The sequence below is a fragment of the Triticum aestivum genome, chromosome 4B, assembly GCF_018294505.1.
Source record: "Triticum aestivum cultivar Chinese Spring chromosome 4B, IWGSC CS RefSeq v2.1, whole genome shotgun sequence".
Lineage (NCBI taxonomy): Eukaryota > Viridiplantae > Streptophyta > Magnoliopsida > Poales > Poaceae > Triticum > Triticum aestivum.
In genome coordinates this window covers 445,264,899-445,286,337 of record NC_057804.1, presented here as the reverse complement: position 1 = coordinate 445,286,337, position 21,439 = coordinate 445,264,899, and positions in this window count along the sequence as shown.

Genomic DNA, 21,439 nt, shown 5'->3' with positions numbered 1-21,439 from the left:
AGCTCTTCTCTTGCTGTGCTGGCGCCAGACGGAGTGGGTTCCGCCCAGGGGCCATGCGCCTTGGGGACAAGGCGCCTTCTTGAGGGGGAGGCGGCTGAGGCGCCCCCGGAGCTTCGTCACCCGCGCAGGACGGGGCGCGGTGCAACAAGAGGGACGGTGCAGGGGAGCCCGCAGCAGCACTGACGAGCTCGATGATGCAGGCGAGCCACTCGTCGTAGAGGACGTCAATAGGACGGTAGTGTAGGAGCTCCCGCACTAGGAGCAGCGCGACGTGCGCGTCTGCAGGAGCGCGACGGGCATGGGATGAGGAGCCGGCTGCAGTCAGCGATGGAGTGGTGGTGCGGCCTTCTCGCTGCACTGATGGATGCACGGACGACGCCTGCTGCTCGTTCCCTGTCGGGCCGGTGGCGGCCTTGATGGCAGGCGACGGGGAACGATGGGGACGCCCGTGGATGGGGGCCATCTGGGCGACGCGAGTAGCGAGAGCGGCCCGGCGCTCGGCGCGGGCGCGACGCGCGTCTGACATGGATGGGATTGGCGGTGAAAACACGAGGCGACGAAAGGCAGATTCCGGCACACCCCTACATGGCGCGCCAAATGTCGGATTATGGGTTCCGGCAGACCCTTGAGGTTCGAACACTGGGGTGCACGCGGAGATCACACCCTCAGCCTACCCATGTCTCACCGCCTCGCTAGGATCTAAACTACACAAAGAACAACACAAGGGACACGAGATTTATACTGGTTCAGGCCACCATTGTGGTGTAATACCCTACTCCAGTTTGTGATGTGGTGGATTGCCTCTGGGGCTGATGAGGAACAGTACAAGGGAAGAACAGCCTCGCGAGGGTCTGTTCTTATGGTGGTGTTGGCTAAAGTTCTACTCTCTGGCTAATTTCTGGACCGGATGCTGATGATCCCCCCCTACCTCGGGGGTGGCTAGTCCTATTTATAGGCGAAGGCCCTGGGCCTCTTCCCAAATATTGAGTGGGAAGGGTGCCAACAATTGGCCATTTTGAAGGGGAACATCTAGTACACTTATCCTGACTAAAGTTGGTCCTCGCCTGCCAAAGACTCTGGTGGTGACGCTGGCTTGGGCTCCACGATGACCTCTGTTCTGCCATCCTGCTGGTCTTGGTCTGGTTGCACCGAAATGGTTGACTTTGCTTGATACCCTTGCTTGCGCTTGCCCCCTTTGCACCAAAGGGGAAACAAGGACTCTGCGCAGGCCAGCGCCCGCCTGGCCTTGGTCGTCATGGCTTGCATCACGGGCACCTCGTGAGGTACCCCGCCTTGATCTCTCCGCCTCCTCACGAGCCAGCCTGATGAGGTCGTGCCTGAGGAAGCCTCCTGTCGTCCTTCCCCGCGAGGCTTGGCCCCTCACGAGGGTCTTAAGCATGTGTTGATGAAGATGGGTCGTACTGGGCGACTCCTTGAGCCACGCCGCAGGCCGCAGGCAGGCAAGTCTGGGTACCCCCGTTCCCAGAACGCCGACAGTCATCATTCATACGGTCAGTAACACGAGTGTTAATTAAATCAATCACTGGATCCACACACAAGGAATTATCAGCGAAAAATAACACAGAGAAGTACGATGTGGCCATGGCTGCCATTGAGTCATGATCCTTGTGAATAGCACCCGTATCATCCAGTAGCATTTTAATCTGATTTTTGCGGGCTCGCCAGACAACCTTCCTATGGAAAAACGGAGTGTTCCGGTCCCCTTCCTTTAACCATGCAATCCGCGACCACTGCATCCAAAGCATCTCCTCACGATACAAGAGTTCGTTCATTCTGTCAGTGGCCTCTCTGATATCTTTTCTATCTGCGTTCATGGACGTAAGCTCCTCCAAACGAGAGCGAGATTTATTAATTTCCTTGATGACATTACCAAAAAAAATCCGGCTCCGATCCTCCAACTGTTTCATCAAATTTCCCAAACCAGAAGCAATATCACCAAGGTTAAGCATAGACACTAATTCAGTCCATGTATTCATAATTACCTCCGGTAAAGAGGGGTCCCTTTCCCACATGACCTCATATTGGCGGCATCTCCTTCCAGCAACCAACACTGGCTCCTCGATTGAGCAGCGGAGCGGGATGGGCAAATGATCTGAGCTAGGAGCCACCAAGTGCTCAACCTTCGCATGGCCAAAAATATCCCTCCAGGAATTAGTTGCAATGGCTCAGTCGAGGCGGACCTTGACGTTCGCCCACCCTCCGCATTTGTTATCATAAGTGTAGGGTCGTCCTGCAAAACCAAGATCACCCAATCCAAAAACTTCAAGCACATCACGAAAATCAATCATCTGATCTGCTCACCCTAGTGTTGCGGAGAAGTGTTCAAAGCCCCATATGGCTTCGTTGAAGTCGTCGATCACCACCCATGGTATATTAGCTTGTTGGTGAAGATCACGGAGTGTGGACCACATGAGGTGACGGTCCTCCATGCACGGTTTGCCATATACGCAAGTGAGACACCAAGGTGGCTCACCCGATAGATTCGTCACATACGCATTGATATATCTTTTATTTATTGTTTTTACATCCAAACTCAAAGACTCATGCCAATACAAGGCAAGACCTCCACTAAGACCAACACTATTAGAGGCATCAACACCTTTCAAACCTAATCGAGCACAGTACCTACTCATCTTATTCTTGGATTGTCTAGTTTCACAAAGAAAAACAATAGGGGAATGAGCATGTACAAGACTCACAAGATCACGAGCTATTTGAGGGTCCCCCCCGATAGTTCCAGCTTAGGAGATTCATTGCTCCCGACGAGGCTCCACCAGCCTCGTCAGTTCATTGGCGGCCCCTGGGCCGACTGCCTCTAGAGAGTTGGACATCTCCAGCCTTTCCAGATCACACTCCCCTCCATGTGGGTGAGACTGCTACCCCTCCAGTGTCTCAGACTGGTTTTGCTTACCCTTCGCCTCTAAATTCTCTCCCTTCGGCGCCATGCTCCTCATCTGGTTTCATACAGTGAGATCCTGTACGCGCGGGATGGTCACCTTAGCAACATCGGATCGTCCGGAGGAAGGCTTCAGGCGGGTAGCTTCCGCATAGGGTGCCCCATAATCGCCCCCGCCAACCTCCGAGTTCTCCTTAGTCGCCGACATCTTGTTGCCCGTTCCGTGCGCAGACGACTTAGGCATCTCCCTGACGAGTTGTTTCGATGGCAGCCGCGTAGCAGCGTGGTTAGATCAATCCGTCGGCTCATGGGGCTTATGGTGTTGCTGCATCCCAACCTTAGATCTTAGGAGGGTTGGGTTCAGCCTTTCCTTGCGACAGGGTTGACGAAATGCTAGGTCCTCCCGTCGTGGGAACTCAGGGCTCCTCGTTGCATCTTCCAAGTCGGACACGGCGGGATCGACGAGGCCTGGGTGACCATGCGATCGCAAGGCGGACAAAGCCACTGCTATTCCAGCACCATGCCTGGGCAGGAGCTCAAAAGGGAGGCCACACCTGGTCGGAGCAACGTCTGGCAGCGGTGGCGGCGGAGGGGTCGCCCCCTGATCGCCTAGGGCCGGGAGCCCTAGCAAAACGCTATCCATCGAACATCTTTACTCGTCGCCATCCTCCGACAGCTCTATTTCACCCGCGACCTTGGTCATTGGTTGGGTTTCATTTTTTACTCTCGTAATTTAGGTTTTTTAAACGTCTTGGCTTCAGTGGAGCTTAATAAAGTTCTTCATATCCTACTTGTATGAGGCGATTGGTTCTATGGTTGGGAACGAATTAAAAATCAGTCCATTCAAGCAAGGATGATGTGGCAGTGACGACATCCTCGTGGTGTACATGTGTCCTCGGACTACTATTGCGACAGCATTTGCTCCAGCGTCAGCACGAAGCCTGGAAGGTAGTTTAGGAGTGGAGCAGGTTGTGGTCTGCATCAGCGGCACCTGAGAGATGGTGGATCAGGCTTTCCTTTCTCCTCCTTGTACGCCAACCTACTAACAAAATAGGATTTCTAGCGGACATGGATTTCTCTCTAAAGGTGAACAAAAAGAAGTGGGCGAACACTTGGCCTAGCGGGCAAACATGCCGGCAAGATGGCAATAGTGAGAAAAAATACCCTCGTGTGCTGGGTTCTTGGTTTGTGGATGACATGTATGGTTTTCTCCTCTGAATTCTTAGTCATGTGAAGGTGCCAGATCTGAAGTTCGATGGCATGTCTGGGTGGTGCCCTGGTCTCATTTGTTCAACAGTAATGGTTTTGCCTTTGGCGAGCCACCTTAGAGGTACGCAATGCTGCATATCAGTGATAGAGCTGCATCGAGCTTGGTGTGAAGGTGATCCGCCATTTTTTTCCTTTGTTGTTGTGGTGGTAGTTCCAGAGACAGGCGACATGTGTTGGTGTCAAACTTAGAGGATTCTTCAGTCTTGGTTGCAATTTTACTTCTTGGCTGGTACTCCCTCCGTCCCAAAATTCTTGTCTCAGATTTGTCTAAATACGGATGTATCAAGTCACGTTTTAGTATTAGATACATTCGTATCTAGACAAATCTAAGTCGAGAATTTTGGGACGGAGGGAGTATTTCTTTGTGCAAAAGCTAGCACTCTATTGTCTTTTTAGTTTTGCTAGGTCGATGTATACGTAGTTTGTACTATGATCCTTATAATATAATGAGACACGTATTACCATGCATGAAAAAACAACAGGTTTATTTTAAGGCATAATTGTTTTATTGGGGTTTCGGATCTCGGAAAGTCTCTCCAACAACTACCCTTGTTGATTGGCGATATGCCGGTGACTGGCATCTTGCAGTCTTCCTCCTCCTCTGGATCTACCCTCCAACGATCTCCTCGCTGATTCCGTCTCTTCACGATCTCTTCCCCATCTCTCCTTCTCCCTCTCTCTCCCTTCCGATTCCTCCCCCATATCGTTGCTTCTACACTCCCCTAGAGTGGCCTTCCTGAAGGAAATATGCCCTAGAGGCAATAATAAAGTTGCTATTTTATATTTCCTTATTCATGATAAAAATTTATTATTCATGCTAGAATTGTATTGATCGGAAACTTAAATACATGTGTGAATACATAAACAAATACCGTGTCCCTAGTAAGCCACTACTACACTAGCTCGTTGATCAAAGATGGTTAAGGTTTCCTAACCATAGACATGTGTTGTCATTTGATAACTGTATCACATCATTAGGAGAATGATGTGATGGACAAGACCCGTCCGTTATCTTAGCATATGATCGCTCAGTTTATTGCTTTCTTGAATGTCAAATACATGTTCCTTCGACCATGAGATCATGCAACTCCCGAATACCAGAGGAATGCCTTGTGTGCTATCAAATGTCACAACATAACTGGATGATCATAAAGATGCTCTACAGGTATCTACGAAGGTGTTTGTTGAGTTGGTATGGATCAAGATTGGGATTTGTCACTCCGAGTATCGGAGAGGTATCTCTGGGCCCTCTCGGTAATACACATCATAATAAGCTTGCAAGCAAATGACTAAGGAGTTAGTTACGAGATGATGTATTATGGAACGAGTAAAGAGACTTGCCAGTAACGAGATTGAACTAGGTATGAAGATACCGACGATCGAATCTCGGGCAAGTAACATACCGACAGACAAAGGGAATTATGTATGTTGTCATAATGGTTCGACCGATAAAGATCTTTGTAGAATATGTAGGAACCAATATGGGCATCCAGGTTCCGCTATTGGTTATTGAACGGAGAGGTGTCTCGGTCATGTTTACATAGTTCTCGAACCCGTAGGGTCAGCACGCTTAACGTTCGTTGACGATATAGTGTTATATGAGTTATATGATTTGGTGACCGAATGTTGTTCGGAGTCCCGGGTGAGATCACGGACATGACGAGGAGCTCCGGAATGGTCCGGAGGTAAAGATTGATATATAGGACGATGATATTCGGACACCGGAAGAGTTTTATAGTGTACCGGGTAGTCATCGGATCACCGGAAGGGGTCCCGGTAAGCCCCGGGAGGAGGATGCGCCTATTGGGCCAGTAGAGGCAAGCACACCAGCCCACAAGGGGCTAGCGCACCCCCCCCTATTGCATCCGGCCTATGGGAGAAAGGAAGGGGAGGGGATTCGGCCTCCCCCTTCGTTCCCTCCCCCCCTTTCCTTTCCCCCTCCGGCAAATATGGTAAGGGGGCGCGGCTAGGGAAGGAACCCTAGGAGGATCCGGCCTCCTTGGGGCGCCTCCTTGGCTGCTTCCTCTCCCCCCGCCTATATATATGTGGGAGGGGGGCGCCACACAACGCCACGACAATCTCTTAGCCGTGTGCGGCGTCCCTCTCCACAGTTTCATCCCTCACTCATATTTTCGTCGTGCTGCTACCTCTTGAGCTTGCGTTGGTTTTCCCTTGAAGAGGAAAGGGTGATGCATCAAAGTAGCGTAAGTATTTCCCTTAGTTTTGAGAACCAAGGTATCAATCCAGTAGGAGACGACGCACAAGTCACCGAATACCTGCACAAACAATCAAGAACTTGCAATCAATGCGATAAAGGGGTTGTCAATCCCTTCACGGTCACTCGCAAAAGTGAGATCTGATAGAGATAGATAAACGGTAAAGTAAATATTTTTGGTATTTTTGGTTTATAGATTGGAAAGTAAAGATTGCAAAATAGTAGACTGGAAACTAGCAAGATGTAAATGAGATTCAGTAATATGGAAAAGAGACCCGAGGGCCATAGGTTTCACTAGTGGCTTCTCTCAAGATAGCATATATTACGGTGGGTGAACAAATTACTGCTGAGCAATTGATAGAAAAGCGCATAATTATGATGACATCTAAGGCAATGATCATGAACATAGGCATCATGTCCGTGTCAAGTAGACCGACTCCTGCCTGCATCTACTACTATTACTCCACACATCGACTGCTATCCAGCATGCATCTAGAGTATTAAGTTCATAAAGAACGGAGTAACACATTAAGCACGATGACATGATGTAGAGGAATTAACTCAAGCAATATGATGAAAACCCCATCTTATTATCCTCGATGGCAACAATACAATATGTGCCTTGCTGGCCCCTACACCGCAAGATTGAACCCAAAGCTAAGCACTTCTCCCATTTCAAGAAAGATTAATCTAGTAGGCCAAACTAAACCGATAATTCGAAGAGACTTGCAAAGATATCAAACCATGCATATAAGAATTTAGAGAAGAACCAAATAATATTCATAGATAATCTTGTTCATAAATCCACAATTCATCGGATCTCGACAAACACACCACAAAAGAGTATTACATCGAATAGATCTCCAAGAACATTGAGGAGAACATGGTATTGAGAATCAAAGAGAGAGAAGAAGCCATCTAGCTAATAACTATGGACTCAAAGGTCTCTGGTAAACTACTCACGCTTCATCGGAGAGGTAATGGTGTTGATGTAGAAGCCCTCCGTGATTGAATCGCCCTCCGGCAGGTCGCCGGAAAAGGCCCCAAGATGGGATCTCATAGGTACAGAAAGTTGCGGCGGTGGAAAAGTGGTTTCGTGGCTCCCCCTGATGTTTTTAGGGTATAAGAGTATATATAGGCGAAGGAACTAGGTCAGAGGAGCTACGAGGGGCCCATGAGGGTGGGGGGCGCGCCTACCTCCCTAGGCGTGCCCCCTGCCTCGTGGCTTCCTCGTTGCATCTCCAACTTCATCTCCAAGTCTTCTGGTTTGCTTTCGGTCCAAGAAAGATCATCACGAAGGTTTCATTCTGTTTGGACTCCGTTTGGTATTCATTTTCTGCAAAACTCTAAAATAGGCACAAAAAACCAAAAACTGACACTGGCCCCTCAGTTAATAGGTTAGTCCCACAAATAATATAAAATAGCATATTAAAGCCCATTAAACATCCAAAATAGATAATATAATAGCATGGAACAATCAAAAATTATAGATACGTTGGAGACGTATCAAGCATCCCCAAGCTTAATTCTTGCTCGTCCTCGAGTAGGTAAATGATAAAAATAGAATTTTTGATGTGGAGTGCTACATAACATATTTATCCATGTTATTTTCTTTATTGTGGCACGAATGTTCAGATCCGGCAGGCTCGATCTGATGACTACTCAATAGTTCAGTGTGCCATGCTTTACAGCCTAGAACCGAGACTTCAAAGACGTTTTAAACATCATGGAGCATATGAGATGTTCCAAGAGTTGAAGTTAATATTTCAAGAAAATGCCCGGGTTGAGAGATATGAAGTCTCCAACAATTTCTATAGCTGTAAGATGGAGGACGATACGTCCATTTTGCATCATGTTTTCTTACTATTATTTATAATGTTTTTATCCATATTAATGCTTTTTGGAGTAATTCTAATGCCTTTTCTCTCATAATTTGCAAGGTACAGACCAAGAGGGAGAATTCTGGCAGCTGGAAATCTGGACCTGAAAAATCTATGTCAGGCTACCTATTCTGCACAACTCAAGCTGAGCCTTCATGGAGAATTTTTATGTAATATTTAAGGATTATTGGAGCAAATAACTACCAGAGGGGGCCCACCATGTGGGCACAACCCACCTGGGCGCGCCAGGGAGCCCAGGCGCACCCTGGTGGGTTGTGCCCTCCTTGGGCCACCTTCCAGTGCCCATCTTCTGGTATATAAGTCATTTTGACCTAGAAAAAAATAAGGGGAGGACATTCGGGACGAAGTGCCGCCATCTCAAGGCGGAACTTGGGCAGGAGCACTTTTTCCCTCCGGCGGAGCGATTCTGCCAGGGGAACTTCCCTCCCGGAGGGGGAAATCATCTTCATCATCATCACCAACAACTCTCCCATCTTGGGGAGGGCCATCATCATCAACATCTTCACAGCACCAACTCCTCTCAAACCCTAGTTCATCTCTTGTGTTCAATCTTTGTATCAAAACTATAGATTGGTGCTCGTGGGTGACTGGTAGTGTTGATTACATCTTGTAGTTGCTTACTATATGGTTTATTTGGTGGAAGATTATATGTTAAGATCCATTATGTTATTCAATACCCCTCTGATCTTGAGCATGTTTATCATTTGTGAGTAGTTACTTTCGTTCTTGAGATCACGGGAGAAATCATGTTGCAAGAAATCATGTGAATTTGATATGTGTTCGATATTTTGATAGAATGAATGTTGTGATTTGATACGTCTCCGTCATATCTATAATTTTTGATTGTTTCATGCCAATATTCTACAACTTTCATATACTTTTGGCAACTTTTTATATTATTTTCGGGACTAACATATTGATCCAGTGCCCAGTGTCAGTTCCTGTCTGTTGCATGTTTTATGTTTTGCAGAAATCCCATATCAAACAGAGTCCAAACGGGATAAAAACGGATGGGGAATTATTTTGGAATATTTTTGATTTTTGGGAAGTAAAATCAACGCGAGACGGTGCCCGAGGTGGCCATGAGACAGGGGCCCACGCCCACTCCAGGTGGGCGCCCCCCACCCTCGTGGGCCCCTCGTAAGGCGGTTGATGCCCTTCTTTGGCCGCAAGAAATCTAATTTTTGGAAAGATATCTGGGCGAAGGTTTCAATCCAATCGAAGTTACGGATCTCCAGATATAAAAAGAAATGATGCCAGGGCAGAATTCCAAAACACAGAAACAGAGAGAGATAGAGAGATAGATCCAATCTTGGAGGGGCTCTCGCCCCTCCCACGCCATGGGAGCCAAGGACCAGAGGGGAAACCCTTCTCCCATCTAAGGAGGAGGTCAAGGAAGAAGAATAAGAAGAAGGGGGGCTCTCTCCCCCTTGCTTCCGGTGGCACCAGAGCGCTGCCGGGGGCCATCATCATCATCGCAATCTTCACCAACACCTCCATCATCCTCACCAACATATCCATCACCTCCCGCCATCTATATCCAGCGGTCCACTCTCCCGCAACCCGTTGTACCCTCTACTTGAACATGGTGCTTTATGCTTCATATTATTATCCAATGATGTGTTGCCATCCTATGATGTCTGAGTAGATTTTTGTTGTCATATCCAAGGTTGTCAGAATCGTGATCTTGAATCGGATCGGAGCTTCGATGGTAGGATCGCAAATCATAGAATCTTCACTATCAGAATCGTAGAAATGTAGATTCTAAGAACTAAAATCATAGAATCATAGGGGTTAGTTTGGATCGTAAAGTCGTAGAATCGTATGACAGAATCGCGATTCTGACAACCTTGGTCATATCGGTGATTGATGGATTGCTATGATTGGTTTGAGTTGCATGTTTTATTATTGGTGTTGTCCTATGGTGCTCTCCGTGTCACGCAAGCGTGAGGGATCCCTACTGTAGGGTTTGCAATATGTTCATGATTTGCTTATGGTGGGTGGCGTGAGTGACAGAAGCACAGACCCGAGTAAGTAGGTTGTTTACGTATGGGATAAAGGGGACTTGATACTTTAATGCTATGGTTGGGTTTTACCTCAATGATCTTTAGTACTTGCGGATGCTTGCTAGAGTTCCAATCATAAGTGCATATGATCCGAGAAGAGAAAGTATGTTAGCTTATGCCTCTCCCTCAAATAGAATTGCAATAGTGATTACCGGACTAGTAACATAGTCAATTGCTTAGGGACAATTTCACAACTCCTACCACCACTTTTCCACACTCGCTATATTTACTTTATTGCTTCTTTATTTAAACAGCCCCTACTTTTTATTTACGTGTTCTTTATTATCTTGCAAACCTATCCTATCACACCTACAAAGTACTTCTAGTTTCATACTTGTTCTAGGTAAAGCGAACACTAAGCGTGCGTAGAGTCGTATCAGTGGCAGATAGGACTTGAGAGGGTATTTGTTCTACCTTTAGCTCCTCATTGGGTTCGACACTCTTACTTAGCAAAAGAGGCTACAATTATCCACTACACTTGTGGGTTATCAAGACCTTTTTCTGGCGCCGTTGCCGAAGAGTCATAGCGTGGGGTGAATATTCTCATGTGTGCTTGTTTGCTTTATCACTAAGTAATTTTTATTTGCTGTTCTAAGTTGTTCTCTATCTTTAGCTATGGATATGGAACACGAAATACCAAAAAAATCAGGTGTACTTGCTACTCATGGAGATGGCGAACCTTCTAAAACCCTCGATGCTCATTATGTGAAAGATATTATGTATTACTTTGATAATCCTGAGAAAACCCCATTCAACTTTATAATGGGAGTAACGTTGGATCAACGTGAATACTTTAGGGATTATCGCTTGAGACAAAAAGGGAAACTATTATGGGATCAAATTTATATGTTATATTGGTATGCTAGACAACTATGCTTGAGATATGATTACACTTGTTGCTCTAGGATGAAGGCACGACACCTTCCCTTTTCATGCGAATTCAATGATAATAAAACCTTGGCTTCTTATGCTAATGGTATATATGATTACTATGATGTGGAACAAATAGAAGAATTCTTTGCTTTTATGGGTGCTTATGAGATTGAATCTATGTTTCAAGAGTTTGATGATTTTGATGATTCTGTTTATAGACCTAAAAATTTTGCTATACTTAAATATTGTTATAAGAATTATGAATACAATTACAATATTGATGCATTTATTGAGAAAGTCTCTGCTGTCCAAGAAGAGATTAATATTTTGCAGGAAGCTACGGAAGAAGAAATTGATGAAACTATGAGCTCATTGGATGAAAAAGATGATGAGGAGAGCGAAGAACAAAAGGAGGAAGAGCGGATTAGCTACCCGTGCCCACCTTCTAACGAGAGTAACTCTTCAACTGATACATTGTTTAATTCCCCTTCGTGCTTACCGAAGGATGATTGCTATTATCCCATTGATTCTCTTGAAATATCCCTTTTTGATGATGCTTGCTATGCTTGTGGCCAAGATGCCAATATGAATTATGCTTATGGAGATGAACTTGCTATAGTTCCTTATGTTAAACATGAAATTGTTGCTATTGCACACACGCATGATAGTCCTATTATCTTTTTGAATTCTCTCGACTACACTTTATCAGAGAAGTTTGTGCTTAGTAAGGATTATATTGATGGGTTGCCTTTTACCATTGCACATGATGATTTGGATAGATATAATATGCACGTGCTTGTTGCTCCAACTTGCAATTATTATGAGAGAGGAACTATATCTCCACCTCTCTATGTTTCCAATACGATAGAATTGCAAGAAACTGCTTATACTATGCATTGGCCTTTACTTGGTGTGCATGAATTGTTCTTTTATGACGTGCCGATGCATAGGAAGAGAGTTAGACTTCGTTGTTGCATGACATATGTTACTTTGTGCTCACTACTAAATTACAAATCATTGTTAATTAAAACTGGCTTTGATATACCTTGGGATCCGGGTGGATCCATTACTTGACCACTATATGCCTAGCTTAATGGCTTTAAAGAAAGCGCTGCCAGGGAGACAACCCAGAAGTTTTAGAGAGTCATTTATTTCTGTTGAGTGCTTTTATATAGTTTAAAAACAAAAAAATAAAGAGGGGAACCCAAAACCTTTCAAAAAAGGAAAGTGAAAGTGAGAAAGACAAGCATTGTTGAAGTGGGAGGTAGCCTTGAAATTTGTTCATGCTCACGGAAACTCTGTGAATCTTAATTACACAAACTTTTCATCAAAAATAATTATCCCCTTGTACAATTCCATTGTATTATAAAAATAATGTGCCAAGGTTTGCCTTTAGGATGTTTACAATGCTTGTTGGTTTGTACGGTGCATGACAGAAACTTTGGTTGTAGTGCGCGATTTTACATTTTTAACTGGGACGTCAAATTGTTGTACAAATTGTTTATTTTTCCTAATTTTGGTAGAATTTTTGGGGTACCAGAAGTATGGTGAATGTTCGGATTGCTACAGTCTGTTCTGTTTTTGACAGATTCTGTTTTTGATGCATAGTTTGCTTGTTTTGATGAATCTATCAATTTATATCAGTGGATTAAGCCATGTAGAAGTTATATTACAGTAGAAACAATGCAAAAAGAAAATATGAATTGGGTTGCTACAGTACTCAGAGTGGTGATTTACTTTGTTATACTAACGGATCTTACCGAGTTTTCTGTTGAAGTTTTGTGTGGATGAAGTGTCTAATCGAGGAGGTCTCGATATGAGGAAAAGGAAGAGAGGCAAGAGATCAAGATTGGGGATGCCCAAGGCACCCCAAGTAAATATTCAATGAGACTCAAGCGTCTACGCTTGGGGATGCCCAGGAAGGCATCCCCTCGTTCTTCAACAAGTATCAGTATGTTTTCGAATTCGTTTCGTTCATGCGATATGTGCAAGTCTTGGAGCGTCTTTTGCATTTAGTTTTCATTTTTATTTTATGCACCATGCTGGTATGAGATAGTCCTTGGTTTATTTATTGAATGCTCATTGCACTTCACTTAAATCTTTTGAGTATAGCTTTATAGAATGCTTCATGTGCTTCACTTATATCATTTGAAGTTTGGATTGCATGTTTCTCTTCACATAGAAAACCACCATTTGTAGAATGCTCTTTTGCTTCACTTATATTTGTTAGAGCGTGGGCATATATTTTGTAGAAATAATTAAACTCTCTTGCTTCACTTATATTTATTTAGGGATATGACAGGAATTGGTCATTCACATGGTTAGTCATAAAATCCTACATAAACTTATAGATCGCTGAATATGATATGTTTGATTCCTTGCAATAGTTTTGCGATATAAAGGTGGTGATATTAGAGTCATGCTAGTGGGTGACTGTGGATTAGTATAAATACATGTGTTGAGGTTTGTGATTCCCATAGCATGCACGTATGGTGAACTTCTTTGTGATGAAGTTGGAGCACAATTTTATTTATTGATTGTCTTCCTTATGAGTGGCGGTCGCGGACGAGCGATGGTCTTTTCCTACCAATCTATCCCCCTAGGAGCATGCGCGTAGTACTTTGTTTTCAATGGCTTGTAGATTTTTGCAATAAGTATATGAGTTCTTTATGACTAATGTTGAGTCGATGGATTATACGCACTCTCACCCTTCCACCATTGCTAGCCTCTCTTGTGCCGGGCAACTTTTGCCGGTACAATACACCCACCATATACCTTCCTCAAAACAGCCACCATACCTACCTATCATGGCATTTCCATAGCCATTCCGAGATATATTGCCATGCAACTTCCATGATCATCATATACATGACTTGAGCATTCATTGTCATATTGCTTTGCATGATCGTAAGATAGCTAGGATGATGTTTTCATGGCTTGTCTATTTTTTTGATGTCATTGCTATGCTAGATCATTGCACATCCCGGTACACCACCAGAGGCATTCATATAGAGTCATATCTTTGTTCTAGATATCGAGTTGTAATATTGAGTTGTAAGTAAATAAAAGTGTGATGATCATCATTATTAGAGCATTGCCCCAGTGAGGAAAGGATGATGGAGACTATGATTCCCCCACAAGTCAGGATGAGACTCCGGACTTAATAAAAAAGAGGCCAACAAAGCCTAAATAAAAAAGAGAGGCCAAAGAAGCCTATTTAAAAAAATGAGAGAAAAAGAGAGAAGGGGCAATGTTACTATCCTTTTACCACACTTGTGCTTCAGAATAGCACCATGTTCTTCATAGAGAGAGTCTTCTATGCCTTCACTTTCATATACTAGTGGGAATTTTCATTATAGAACTTGGCTTGTATATTCCGATGATGGGCTTCCTCAAATGTTCGAGGTCTTCATGAGCAAGCAAGTTGGATGCACACCCACTTAGTTTTCAGTTTGAGCTTTCATACACTTATAGCTCTAGTGCATCCGTTGCATGGCAATCCCTACTCACTCACATTGATATCTATTGATGGGCATCTCCATAGCCCATTCATACACCTAGTTGATGTGAGACTATCTTCTCCTTTTTTTGTCTTCTCCACAACCACCATTCTATTCCACATATAGTGCTATGTCCATGGCTCACGCTCATGTATTGCGTGAAAGTTGAAAAGGTTTGAGATCACTAAAGTATGAAACAATTGCTTGGCTTGTCATCAGGGTTGTGCATGATTAAATACTTTGTGTGGTGAAGATAGAGCAACAGCCAGACTATATGATTTTGTAGGGATAACTTTCTTTGGCCATGTTGTTTTGAAAAGACATGATTGCTTTATTGGTACGCTCGAAGTATTATTGTTTTTATGTCAAATGATAGACTATTGCTTTGAATCACTCGTGTATTAATATTCATGCCATGATTAGACATATGATCAAGATTATGCTAGGTAGCATTCCACATCAAAAAAATCTTTTTTATCATTTACCTACTCGAGGACGAGCAGGAATTAAGCTTGGGGATGCTGATAGGTCTCCGTCGTATCTATCATTTTTGATTGTTTCATGCCAATATTCTACAACTTTCATATACTCTTGGCAACTTTTTATATTATTTTTGGGACTAACATATTGATCCAGTACCCAGTGCCAGTTCCTGTCTGTTGCATGCCTTATGTTTCACAGAAACCCCATATCAAACGGAGTCCAAACGGGATAAAAACGGACGGAGAATTATTTTGGAATATTTGTGATTTTTGGGAAGTAAAATCAATGCGAGACGGTGCCCGAGGTGGCCACGAGACAGGGGCCCACGCCCACTCCAGGTGGGTGCGCCCCCACCCTCGTGGGTGCCTCATAAGGCGGTTGATGCCCTTCTTTGGCCGCAAGGAAGCTAATTTTTGGATAAAGATCTGGGCGAAGGTTTCAATCCAATCGGAGTTACAGATCTCCAGATATAAAAGAAACAATGCCAGGGCAGAATTCCAGAATGCAGAAACAGAGAGAGATAGAGAGATAGATCCAATCTTGGAGGGGCTCTCGCCCCTCCCACGCCATGGGAGCCAAGGACCAGAGGGGAAACCCTTCTCCCATGTAGGAAGGAGGTCAAGGAAGAATAAGAAGAAGGGGGGCTCTCTCCCCCTTGCTTCCGGTGGCGCCGGAGCGCTGCCGGGGGCCATCATCATCACCACGATCTTCACCAACACCTCCATCATCTTCACCAACATCTCCATCACCTTCCCCCATCTATATCCCGCGGTCCACTCTCCCGCAACCCGCTGTACCCTCTACTTGAACATGGTGCTTTATGCTTCATATTATTATCCAATGATGTGTTGCCATCCTATGATGTCTGAGTAGATTTCCGTTGTCCTATCGGTGATTGATGAATTGCTATGATTGGTTTGAGTTGCATGTTTTATTATTGGTGCTATCCTATGGTGCTCTCCATGTTGCGCAAGCGTGAGGGATCCCCGCTGTAGGGTTTGCAATATGTTCATGATTTGCTTATGGTGGGTGGCGTGAGTGACAGAAGCACAAACCTGAGTAAGTAGGTTGTTTGCGTATGGGATAAAGGGGACTTGATATTTTAATGCTATGGTTGGGTTTTAGCTTAATGATCTTTAGTAGTTGTGGATGCTTGCTAGAGTTCCAATCATAAGTCAACATGATCCAAGAAGAGAAAGTATGTTAGCTTATGACTCTCCCTCAAATAGAATTGCAATAGTGATTACCGGACTAGTAACATAGTCAATTGCTTCGGGACAATTTCACAACTCCTACCACCACTATTCCACACTCGCTATATTTACTTTATTGCTTCTTTATCTAAACAGCCCCTACTTTTTATTTACGTGTTCTTTATTATCTTGCAAACCTATCCTATCACACCTACAAAGTACTTCTAGTTTCATACTTGTTCTAGGTAAAGCGAACACTAAGCGTGCGTAGAGTCGTATCAGTGGCAGATAGGACTCGAGAGGGTATTTGTTCTACCTTTAGCTCCTCGTTGGGTTCGACACTCTTACTTATCGAAAGAGGCTACAATTATCCCCTACACTTGTGGGTTATCATGATTCCCTTAGTGGTGTCATGTGAACGTCGACTACATGACACTTCACCATATTTGGGACTAAGGGAATGCATTGTGGAGTAGTAAATAGATGGTGGGTTGCGAGAGTGACATAAACTTAAACCCCAGTTTATGCACTATTCCATAAGGGACCGATTGGATCCTAGAGTTTAATGTTATGGTTAGAATTTATTCTTAATACTTTTCTCGTAGTTGCGGATGCTTGCAGGCGGGTTAATCATAAGCAGGAGGGTTTTTCAAGTAAGAACAACACCTAAGCACCGGTCCACCCACATATCAAATTACCAAAGTACCGAACACAAATCAAACCAACATGATGAAAGTAACTAGATGAAATTCCCGTGTACCCTCAAGAACGCTTTGCTTGTTATAAGAGACTGTTTTGGCCTGTCCTTTGTCTAAAAAGGATTGGCTACCTTTCTGCATACTTATTGTTACTATCGTTGCTTGCCCCACTACAAAAAAGACACATCCGTGACATTTTGGGCCGAACAATTTTTTTCTGTCATACTTATGACACTTCTATGACGATAATTGTGACAAAACCCGGTATCATCATAGATGTGGTGGGATCCTACTTCTATGACAAAAAATCATGACAGAAAATGGTCTTTTCGTCCTGGGCAGGCCGGAGACGCAGCTGCATGACATTCTTTGGGCCGTCCATGATGGAAAAAACCGTTGTAGAAGTGAGAGCGAGGAAAATATCGGGGTGTTCCCGGTTACGGTGGGTGGTCGAGGCCGAGCGATGCGCATTTCTCTCGTACACGTACGCGCGTGGTGCGAGGCGTTGGGCTCTAACTGAACCCGAGCGAGGCGTTCGCCTACTGAACCTGATCGATTGCACTACAAGCTACGTGTTACTGAACTTGAGCGATCGATCGATGGTTGTTAACTGAACCCGATCGAGCGATTCCTTCGCTACTGCTGCTAACTGAAGCCGATCGATGCTACCTCTGGATGAACAGTGAGCGTTGTGGGGGGAGGGGGGGTTGGATGAACAGTGAGCGGTGGGGGTGGATGAACAACACCCCATGGAGGGCTGGATGAATAGGACGACCCCATGGAGGGCTGGATGAATAGTAGTCGGTGGAGGGGTGGATGAACAGTAGCCCGTGGAGGGGTGGTTGAACAGGAGCCCGTGGAGAGGGGTGGTTGAACAGTAGCCGGTGGAGTAGCGCGTGGTGGAGGCTGGATGAACAGGAGCCTGTGGATGAGCAGTCACAGGTGGAGGCTGGAGGAGGTCGATGGTGGATGAACAGTAGCCCATGGAGGCTGGAGGAGGTCGACGGTGGAGATGAACAGTATCCCGTGGAGTCCCGTTTTGCGGTACGCCACTCCCCTCCTGATGAACAGGACCCCCGTTTCGACCATAGCGCTCCAACACAAGTCCATTTCCTCTATTTTGCGGTACGCCACACCCCTCCCAATCAACAGGACTCCGTTTCGACCGTAGGAGGTCCAACACAAGTCCGTTTCCTCCGTTTTGCAATACCCCAGACCCCTCCCGATGAACCGGATCCCGTTTCGAATGTGGCTGGTCGAACACAAGGCCGTTTCCTCCATTCTGCGGTACGCTGGGCCTCATTTCCATCACCTGTTCCGTCCAAGCCGGTTGGCTCCCACGCGTTCCGTTGCCTCCCGATGAACACGACGCATTCCGTTGCCTCCCGATGAACACGACGCATTCCGTTGCCTCCCCATGAACATGCTGACGATGCAGTTTCTCCGTTCCGACCCAGCCATGCACACGAGTCCTGGCCGTACGTATGTGCGAGTAGGCGTTCGAGACCCCAACCGTATGTGCGTACGTGGCCGTATTTTCTTTCTTACACACTGGCCGTCTTACGTACGTGTACATGCTATGTGCGTGCCTCTACTATGACACGTGCGCGCCTCTAAATCCACCAGTATGTACATACACGTTCGCGGCCAGAATGACAACGCTACATACGCTTCGACCAGGTGGGTCCCGACTGTCAGGCACTTCCTTGCATGCGAAGATGTAGCTGGTGTTGGAAATATGCCCTAGAGGCAATAATAAAAGGATTATTATTATATTTCCTTGTTCATGATAATTGTCTTTATTCATGCTATAATTGTATTATCCAGAAATCGTAATACATGTGTGAATACATAGACCGTAATATGTCCCTAGTAAGCCTCTAGTTGACTAGCTCGTTGATCAACAGATAGTCATGGTTTCCTGACTATGGACATTAGATGTCGTTGATAATGGGATCACATCATTAGGAGAATGATGTGATGGACAAGACCCAATCCTAAGCATAGCACAAGATCGTGTAGTTCGTTTTGCTAGAGCTTTTCCAAAGTCAAGTATCTTTTCCTTAGACCATGAGATCGTGTAACTCCCGGATACCGTAGGAGTGCTTTGGGTGTACCAAACGTCACAACGTAACTGGGTGACTATAAAGGTGCACCACAGGTATCTCCGAAAGTGTCTGTTGGGTTGACACGGATCGAGACTGGGATTTGTCACTCCGTATTATGGAGAGGTATCACTGGGCCCACTCGGTAGTGCATCATCATAATGAGCTCAAAGTGACAAAGTGTCTGGTCACGGGATCATGCATTACGGTACGAGTAAAAGTGACTTGCTAGTAATGAGACTGAACGAGGTATTGGGATACCGACGATCGAGTCTCGGGCAAGTAACAAACCGTCTGACAAAGGGAATTGTATACAGGGTTGATTGAATCCTCGACATCGTGGTTCATCCGATGAGATCATCGAGGAGCATGTGGGAGCCAACATGGGTATCCAGATCCTGCTGTTGGTTATTGACCAGAGAGCCGTCTCGGTCATGTCTACGTGTCTCCCGAACCCGTAGGGTCTACACACTTAAGGTTCGGTGACGCTAGGGTTGTATGAATATGAGTATGCAGCAAACCGAATGTTGTTCGGAGTCCCGGATGAGATCCCGGACGTCACGAGGAGTTCCGGAATGGTCCGAAGGTAAAGAATTATATATAGGAAGTGCTGTTTTGGCCATTGGGAAAGTTTCGGGGTCATCCGGTATTGTACCGGGACCATCGGAAGGGTCCCGGGGGGTCCATCGGGTGGGGCCACCTATCCCGGAGGGCCCTGTGGGCTGAAGTGGGAGGGGAACGAGCCCCTAGTGGGATGGTGCGCCCCCCGCTTGGGCCTCCCCTGCGCCTAGGGTTGAAAACCCTAGGGGGGGAGGCGCACCACTCGCCTTGGGGGGTACTCCAACCCCCCTGGCTGCCGCCCCCCTTGGGATATTGCATCTCCCAGGGCTGGCGCCCCCCTTGGGGGCCTATATAAAGGAGGGCAGGGGGGAGGGCAGCCGCACCCTGTGTCTTGGCGCCTCCCTCCCCCTGCTACACCTCCTCCTCCTCCCGCAGCAGCTTGGCGAAGCCCTGCCGGAGTTCTGCTGCATCCACCACCACGCTGTCGTGCTGCTGGATCATCATCAACCTCTCCTTCCCCCTTGCTGGATCAAGACGGAGGAGACCTCACGCTGACCGTACGTGTGTTGAACGCGGAGGTGTCGTCCGTTCGGCGCTAGGATCTCCGGTGATAGGATCGCGACGAGAACGACTACCTCAACCCTGTTCTTTTGAACGCTTTCGCTCGCGATCTACAAAGTGGTATGTAGATGCATCTCTCCTTTCACTCGTTGCTTAGATGAACTCATAGATGGATCTTGGTGAAACCGTAGAAATTTTTTTATTTTCTGCAACGTTCCCCAATAGTGGCATCATGAGCTAGGTCTATGCATAATTCTCTATTGCACGAGTAGAACACAAATTTGTTGTGGGCGTAGATCTTGTCAACTTGCTTGCCACTACTAGTCTTTTCTTGCTTCAGCGGTATTGTGGGATGAAGCGGCCCGGACCGACCTTACACGTACGCTTACGTGAGACAGGTTCCACCGACTGACATGCACTAGTTGCATAAGGTGGCTAGAGGGTGTCTGTCTCTCCTACTTTAGTTGGAGCGGATTCGATGAAAAGGGTCCTTATGAAGGGTAAATAGAAGTTGACAAAGTCACGTTGTGGTTATTATGAAGGGTAAGAAAACGTTCTTGCTAGAACCCAATTGCAGCCACGTAAAAGATGTAACAACAATTAGAGGACGTCTAACTTGTTTTTGCAGCAATTGTCATGTGATGTGATATGGCCAGAAGTTGTGATGAATGATGAATGATATATTGTGATGTATGAGATCATGTTCTTGTAGGAATCACGACTTGCATGTCGATGAGTATGACAACCGGCAGGAGCCATAGGAGTTGTCTTTATTTTTTGTATGACCTGTGTGTCATTGAAGAACGCCATGTAAATTACTTTACTTTATTGCTAAACGCGTTAGCCATAGAAGTAGAAGTAGTCGTTGGCGTGACAACTTCATGAAGACACAATGATGGAGATCATGATGATGGAGATCATGGTGTCATGCCGGTGACGAAGATGATCATGGAGCCCCGAAGATGGAGATCGAAGGAGCTATATGATATTGGCCATATCATGTCACTACTATATAATTGCATGTGATGTTTATTATGTTTTATGCATCTTGTTTACTTAGAACGGCGGTAGTAAATAAGATGATCCCTTATAATAAT